We start from the raw sequence: 8,903 nt of genomic DNA, 5'->3' as shown, positions 1-8,903 counted from the left end.
ACTAGAGGTGCCTGTAGGTGGATTTTGTTATCCTTCTCTCTTCTAGCTGGCTGCAGATTCATATTTACTGCACAGATATTTTCCCAAATGTCAAACTATTCGAAGACAAATCGAAATTCAAACTTCTACAATTTCATCACAACCGCACAAATTGATTTTGTGAAATGTTTAAAAACTCTATAAAAACTTCTAAATCGACCTGATGAGGAGAATGTTTGGTCAGTTATTATATTATTTCACTTTTACACATCTTACCTATTGAAATGTTATGAAGATCAGTTCCTCATAAGCAACTTCATACGGTCAGGTGATGTTTTTTTTTTTTCTATCTGAACTACATGCCCCCAACTCCCTGTCAACCCCCTCTGCACAATGAAACCAAACCAGATTCCCCATTACAGTTGACAGACAGACAGTAGGCCCAAAGTTTAAAATAAAGGTCTTAAAGGGAATAAAAGCTTTGCCGTGAATGGTGAGGGAATTGTTTAAGATAATACAAAGGAGTGGGATTTCTCGTGCATTTGTCTGCGAGGGTATCCTAGCCAAAGTTTTTCTATACATCAAAGGGTTTCCGCAAATAAAAGCACACTTGTCAGGGGCGAACAAACTGCCTCTTTTGTGCCTTCTACCAGCCAAATTCAGGCGCACAAAGCCTTTGGATGTGCAACACTGCAAAGAAGACATACTATTCAGATGACATGCTTTGCTCTCTGGTGGTTTGCTGTGTGCTTTTGTCTGCCCTGACCAGAACAGATACATAATATCACTGGATCAAAATCCTTTCCGTCCCTTTTACTCCCTGTTAAAGACTCCCGTTACACTCCCTCCCCCATACACTCCACTATTCTTTCTTTCCTTAAACAAAGTAAACTTGATGCAGCCAGATAACACTTGCAGCCCTCAGGCCTAATGCCCAAAAATGAGTCTCAGGTTCATTCAGGTTTTTTTTTTTTTTTTAAACCACCGTACAAGCTGTGGTCAGACAGACTGGACACGTTTCATCGTCCGCTTGGGTTTTCCATTTCTTGAAACATCTGTAAAATAGATCACTGCCACTAATTCACTGAAGTTTTTCCATGTGTCCATGCCAAGAAAGAAGAAGAGGAACTAATACACACACACACACACACACACACACACACACACACACACACACACACACACACACACACACACCTGAATATCATACAACTCCCATCAACCGTTTTTCGTGAAAACAAACTGAACAGACATCTACAGTACTTCTACTCTTAAGTACTTAATTCCTCTCTTAATTTAATATTACAAATATTGTAATAAGGTTTAAATCAGTTCATCTGCTGATATTTCTTCTGTCAAATACACTGTATGTGAAGCTGATTTCTCGTGCTGTCTAATCAACAGTACAAAACACAACAGAAATCATTTACTCTTAACAGAAAACAATGAAAAGCAGCAGAAGCAGTCGGAACTTTTTGTCAGTTAATGCTCTGCTGTTGACATAATCAATGAATCATTGCAGCTTTATTATTTTTAAGGTATGCACTATTGTAGTCACACAAATATCTAAATATTTATTTCAGTGCATTTTCCCCAAATGAAATATTTCCTAACAATTATTATTCAGGATAAAATACAACACAAAGCACAAAATAAACATATTTGTAAAGACGTTGCACGATGTGCAACAAGTAGCTTATTACTAAGTTGCATCATTTCAGTTTGAGATTTATAAATGTGACGTTTTATTTGGTTGTTGGGAACTCCTGGTTGAGCAGATGAAAAGATGCAGTGAAGGATTTTAATATTATTGTACATTGAGTGAAATAAACCACAGTTGCCATTATTATTATATATCATGAGAGTACATCAGTTACTAATAGCTACGTACTTACTAATAGTATAACAGCCAATTATTGATTGATAGGGAAGATTTTATGAAGCTCAGTGCGATCACAAGGGAAGAACCTTTTTAATTGTGAATTACGGGTGTGACTTGATAATCATAGACTCATTTCACTGCTTTCTGTGACGTCATGTGCTTTTATGACATTTGTTTTATTTTATTTTTTTTGCATTTGTGAAAAACATCACGGCACACCTGAGCTTGCCGAGAGGCACGGTGGCGAGAACCACTGCTTCACTCTTGAGGAGATTTCAGTGTGCTGAATAAAGCAAGTAAGTCTCTGAGTGAATGCAATGACTCATCACCAGGGTCATTTGCCTTTCACTGCAAATGAGTGTGGGTGTCTGACTAACTTGCAGTTATAAGCTGGATATTGTTTTTTAATCATTGGAGAGAGAGAGAGAGAAAGAAAAGATGAGAAAAAGAGACGTAGTGTTTGTGTTCGTGTGTACAGTACACATGAAAGAGTGTGAGATCATAAGTGTGTGTGTTGCTGTGTACAATGTGTGTGTGTGTCAGGGAGACAAAAACTGAGGGCCACATTTTGAGTCTTTGAGCTGCATTGTGTGCCCGGAGCCACGCGTGTTATTTATCAAGCAGGCGCTTCAGCCTGGAAGTTCGGTTTCCTGTCATCTGACAGAGAAGTCATGTGTGTGTCAGCACTGAAGTATGCCTCTCTCCCACATGGATTTGACGGAGAGGCGAGCAAAAAGAGGGAGGAGATACGATAAGTGTGCTTGGTTGCGCATTGTGCTTGACTTCTGAAGGTTTCGCATACTTCATGAAGACTGGTTTTAAATGGAAACATTTCATGTCTCCAAAGCAGGTGCACAATTTTGCAGGTTTATAAAATTAAAGGCTAAAGTAGGCAGGAGAAAATTTAATTAAGCTCTATCTGCAGAAATTCAGCCTGTGGGTACTATAATATCCATGGTAACACTTTATTTGAAAGGGTGCACATATAACTGGCTTCACACTGTCATGAAAACTGATGTTGTCATTAATTAAAACTTCATGATCGTTGTCATTAAGCATGACTTGATTGATAATCGCTTCTCCCAAAAGTGTCAAAGCCTAAGAAAAGCTTTTAGACTGTTTATTGCCAGGTTATTATGTGATTATCAAACTTTCAACTCTTAAAACTGTCCATTGTGAGTCCATCTATGTTATCTTAGTGTTATGCTAAGTTATGTTATGTTAAGAAGCAAGAACATACGAATCAAGGAAAAATGAGCTCTGACATTTTTTAAATGGTCATCTGCAGACACTGAGGCTGTAGGAGCTAACAGAAGAGACGAAGATGAGAAAAGACAGTTGTCAGTTATCAAGACCAAGGCTTAATTACTGTCAGTGTCTTTGTACCAGTGTCTCAAAAATAAAAGTCTCAATGATTGTATTGATTCTAAAATACTATAAACACAGCAGAGAAACACTCTTCTCCCAGGAAGGATAATAATTGATATTCTATTAATCCCATTGGGGAAGTTCTTGTGGACAGGCAGGCAAATTTACAGTGTCAGCATTCAGTGTCTTGTCCAGGGACACGTTGACATGTGGCCAGGGTTCAGAAGGAACCAGGAGCTGAACCACCAACCCCGGAAATTGATTAGACCTCAGCTCAGATTGAAGTTCACTGGAGTCCTTTAAGACTCAGACCACTTGACGCTGCATGGGGGATTGATGTAAAACTCTCCAAGTACAGTAATAGCACAAAAGATGAGCTACTGATTTTTAAAATATCAAAGTCTTGATAAAGTGCTGGTTGGACTGTATACACGAAAACACTGGATGTGGCATTACAAGTACGAAACATCCATTCACTGTCCTTCACATTCTTTGCTGGCACTGCTAACATCGAGCTGAAGATAGAGATTCTGCTACGTAGGAGCCTGATAAAATTTCAATTATTTACCTACTCCTATGTCTAAATGTATATTTAGAATGAATCTAGGTCCATTTCAGATTAGTTTTACAACTCCGATAAAATTCATTATGTTTGTATCTTATAATAGTTTTAATTTTGTCAAAGTTGTGATTCGTGCCTCCAACTTGTAAGTCGACTGGCTGAGGTGACCAAAGTGTCGGCACTAATAGGTTAGGTTAAATAAACCAAACAGCAGAGCTGTGCACATGTGAATCAAGCAGTCTGTGCACACCTACACAGCCCTGAGAGGAGGTCTAATCAGGTAAAACAAGTGAAAACACTTTTGTGGGCGTAATATGGATGTGTAGTGGCTCTAAATTCACAGGACAGACTGAGCTTGAATTAAAAGTTGTTCAGTTGTAGAATAAAAAAAGATGTCAGGATAGTTCACATCTACGGTGCTAAGTTGGGGTTACACATATATTAGGAGGTCTTTCTCCTCACATTTGCTTTTTATTGTACATTAAAGGTAAATTTGCAATCCACTGAACTTTAAATATATATACTGCAGCCCCAGACTCAAAACCAGTTTTAGTCCTCGGTATTTAGGATAGGAGAAATTGCAAAAGACAAATTTCGTCACAGGGATGATTGAAGTCTAATTTAAATGTGAGTAGCTGTCATAGAAGTGTCCTTAAAGCCAATATCCCCCAAAGTCACAAACTTTGCACCAGAAACAGCACAAACTAATACACCGGAAGAACGGGAAGCTTCAAACTGAACGAGGAACAAGGGAGGGTTTACAAGATGTTTGAAGGGAACGGGTGTGAACGGCTGCTGGGAAGCAAACATTATTTGAATGTTCACATATTCCCTAACCATCCTAAAGAGGTGGACTCATCCATCCACTCACCATGCAGTGTTTCCTAGAAGTTGCGGTAAAGGGTAATGAGCAAACACTCGTGTACTGCATAATACTAAGGTAGGTTTGGGACTTAACCCTGTCTCCATGGCAATTGCTGCAATGATGACAAATTTGCTTTTTCAATAAACAAAATGACTAAAAATTCTGGAGCTTAACCGAGGTTTCATTGTTGTGTGTTTTAGTGATCCAATCATTACATGTGTGACACACTAGGGACATAATAAACCAGGAGGATCATTTACACTGTGCTTTATAGACACAATAAAACCGAATTGGTTTGTCAGAGTTTGTATTCACTGTCTGTGGGTTCAGATTTAAGTCAGCAAAGTACTTCAATAGACTCTGCAAATTGTGAAATGTTTATTTGCAAGGCTACCTGCACCATACAGCTCATTCTCCTGAGGATGAGTCATCCGCAGGCTACATACAGTACATTTGAGGTGGGCTTTAGATAAGCTCCTGGAGGAGAATGTAGAGGGGCAAAGAACACTGCTGAGCCATCACAGCTGTACTGATTTTCTGTCACATTGTTTCACAACAGGAGACATTACCTGGTAAAGTAAACTGTAAATCTCACCCATCCCCCGATATAACCACTGCACAAGATCCTGTCAACAGTCAGCTGTGCATTGATAAAGGAAGCCAGGTATTTGTGGCCGCAGAGAGACTCCTCACAAAATGTTTGCTGCGTAATGCGTGGTGGGAGACACAAGCTATTATCAGGTAAAGTTATATATTAGCTGTCACGCAAAATAACCCATTGTCTGGTTTTATTTAGAGTAAAAACATAGCTTTTCTCGGTTTTCTATTTCTCTCTCTCTCTCCGACAGACAGTATATATAAAATGATCTTCAGAACTGATGTTACTGTTGTGACTTTTGGCTACAGGGCTGCATTTCCAAACAACTTCTTTGTTGCCTTTACCTTTTTTCCACCACAGACAGAAATAGGCAGTCCTGTTAAAAATGCCATGTTTTCTTGTAAACAAATCGCCTAAAGCTGCCAATGCTCATGCAAAATGTGCTCCTTCAGTTAAAGAATTGACAAAAGGTTACAGCTAAGAATTTATGTTATTGTTGTTATCTGTTTATTCAATGAGTCCATAAAATATTCCAAAAAGAAAAAGCACATCACAGTGAATTTGAACTGTCACAAGACAGTCTGAAGATGACCTCTTCAGATGTCAGGTTTTGTCCAAAAGCAGAAAAACGGAGTAAAGCACTGCGTGCTAATATCAGGCCAACACAAATCCAGCCATTTATACTATATACACACCTGAAACAAACAGATTATCTATTGGTGATTAGTTCCTAATGACTAATTGTTAAAGAACTAATTGAAATCTCAGTAAAGGTGTAAGCTATCGAGGCTTACCTTTATCCAGAATCACTACGTTCGAATGCCTCTTGAACTGAAGTATCTCCCCAGATGGGCTCCAATTTGGTGATTTTATTTTTATAATTTTATGTCTATTCCTTTGCCTCCTGCAGAGGGATTTACTGGACACAAGTGTACATGGTGTAAACAACATCTTCATGGCCCTGCTTTACATGCCAAATCCATGGTGCATCCCAGGAATTTCCATAACCCCCATTTAAATATTTGCATTAAGCATCACGGGACGGGGCAATGAGCAAAAGCAACACTTTGGAGCCGTGCTTATAATGCTATAGTTTTGAGGGAAAAAGCATGTGTGCCTATTTTCAGATGAATTCTACACATCATTTTTCGGTTAACAGGTGTAAGACAAAACCATTATTAGTGGTAAAAGGACAGAGAGTACCGGCTGGTTAGCGCTTCGTGAGTGATTCCACTGTGACATATTGCTTTAAGATATGAGGTCATCTAATTGGATAGGATGAAAAGTTCACAGCTGTGACGTGCTTCCTTGTGCGAGCCAGAAATTGTAGAAGGCATCACATGCTCATATTTGTATGTGGTGTTCTGTCTCTCTTCCTGGCCTTGCAAAAAAAAAAATAAAAGGCTCGTTTCAAACACTGGGAGCACCCAAACATGCTCTAATTTTCATGTTGGCCATCAGTGAAATGATAATTAACTGCACCGGTGATTTGTATTTGTGTGTTAGTGTGAAGGTTTGTAGGGGGTGGAAGGTTAAATATCAGAAATGCTTCAAAATTACCTGCAGCTTCATCTTCATGTGGAATCTTTGTTTTTAGCAGCGTTACCTGTTGTCTGTTTACATCCACTAATCTCCAACTGTGCAGGAGGTTCAGTAGAGTGCATTATCCCTGTAATCAGGAGCAAAAACTAAAACGATAAAATCTAAATTTCCTTGTTTGTGCACCTGCGACTTAGCAATGAAAATAAGACAGCAGATGTAGTAACATAATGACAATCAATTAAAAGTGCTCTGTCTGTCTTGAGGGTGAAATGCCATTAAAATCATTGTGATCTTTGTTTAACAATACAAAAATAGAGTTAACAACTTTGTGACGCATTTGCACAGAGGTGTTTTTTTACTAACAAATCACAACACATAGCATGTAATGTCTCTCAGGGAGGCAGATAAAACAATGGGTCCGACATGATCTGAGATTCTACCTGCAGTTGCTAAGCAACACCCACCTCCAACCTCTCAATCTGTCCCATTGGTCAGCAGGAAAAACGCACAAGGCACCCCATTGGCTAAGAGAAAGTTAATAAACTTTAGCCAAGACCTGCCTCCCCGTGTGCGCACACACACTTTCTCTCTCTCTCTCACACACAATGAAGAGATTCTTGTGAATGAGAGCATAAGAGGGTGTCAGTGCTTGCGCAGTACAGTGCTGATATATGCATTGAGCTCCTGAGCTAAAAATAAAGATCACACTGAATGCTGTGCCACTGAAAGTTGCAAGACTGAATTCAAAGTGACAAGTCTAGTTCTCTCCAGACAGAGCAATGAGGTCCCACCCTCATCATAAATCCAGGAGGTATTTTTTGACATTCGTTTTTAGTATTGAATTCTAATAAAAGCTCACACGGCAGTTCTTCACATTTGATCAGGCTAAAAATGCACCATAGGAAAGCCGAAAATATCTTTGAAATACAATTCAAAAGTGGTACTTAGCAGTGGTTTCCAGCCTTTTTTGTCTAACGTACCTGACAACCCTTTTAGGTGAGCTTAAGTAACCCTTCATTGTGAATAGAGTCTTGTTCTTGTGAATGAATGTTATTTAACTCAGCTTATGGTGTATAAGTGAAAACACTTTTTTTTCATGCAACTGAATTGTCATTATTTATTATTGGGGTTTGTCAAGTTTGCATTATTGTTACTATAACTTATAACAAAGGCTGGATGTTTGAATTATGTCTTTATAATTTTGTCGCTATTTCAACTGCTTGTGTATTTTCTTGCTTTATATTTAAACTATAGTACATTTCCTTTATCCACATTGCTCTAGCTGTTTGGCCAATATGAGTACTCAAAAAATCCCTGGTGTTTGCATACAGTCCTGACTCTGTAAATGCGAAACAAAGTGACTTGGACCAGGTAATTATAGCCAGTCTGCACAAGGACCACTCTTCCTCATGAACAACAGATGGTGGGTGGGATGAAAGGACCAGTGGATCTGGTATGGTAGAGCTCTGAAATGTACAACATTACTGCACAGGCAACAAAAATAAAAAAAACAAACAAAACAAACCAAAACAACAAACAAAAACAGACAGTAAAAACACACCTGTGTGGGAACATTGAGCTAAATAGCAACTATATGCTGCTGATGTGACATTAGTTATAGGAACTGGAGAATGTGAGTCTGTAGCAGAAGCAACTCTAGTTAGTCAACCCTTTGGGCTTTTGTTGTGTTTTAAAGAGACATTTTATGATAATCTACATCTGTTGGATTGGCTCTTGCACCAGTAGCTAGTTCTGTTACTGTGGTAATACATGTGCATGAAGTCTGGGGGGCCATATGCAACAGGGGCTGTTCTAGACCCTTTTTAGGGGGGCTTTAGCCCCGCTGTCTGTCATTTAAGCCACATTTTAAAATGATTAACTATAAAAGAATAATTTTTACTTTTTAAAATAAAAACAAAACTAAGAAATGCCGGACATCAACCATATCAAAATCAACACATTTAAATATCTACAACAATATGAAACGTTTCCTATCCTAGTCAAATGACACTGAAAGCATGACAATGATGTGCTAATACTCATGCGAAATGGAATTTCCCATTAACATGCAGACAAAGATCAACATCAGTAGTGATGTTATACAGTA

The sequence above is a fragment of the Anabas testudineus genome, chromosome 3 (genome assembly GCF_900324465.2).
Source record: "Anabas testudineus chromosome 3, fAnaTes1.2, whole genome shotgun sequence".
Classification (NCBI taxonomy): domain Eukaryota; kingdom Metazoa; phylum Chordata; class Actinopteri; order Anabantiformes; family Anabantidae; genus Anabas; species Anabas testudineus.
The sequence above is the reverse complement of the archived record's forward strand: the minus strand, read 5'-3'. Positions refer to the sequence as shown.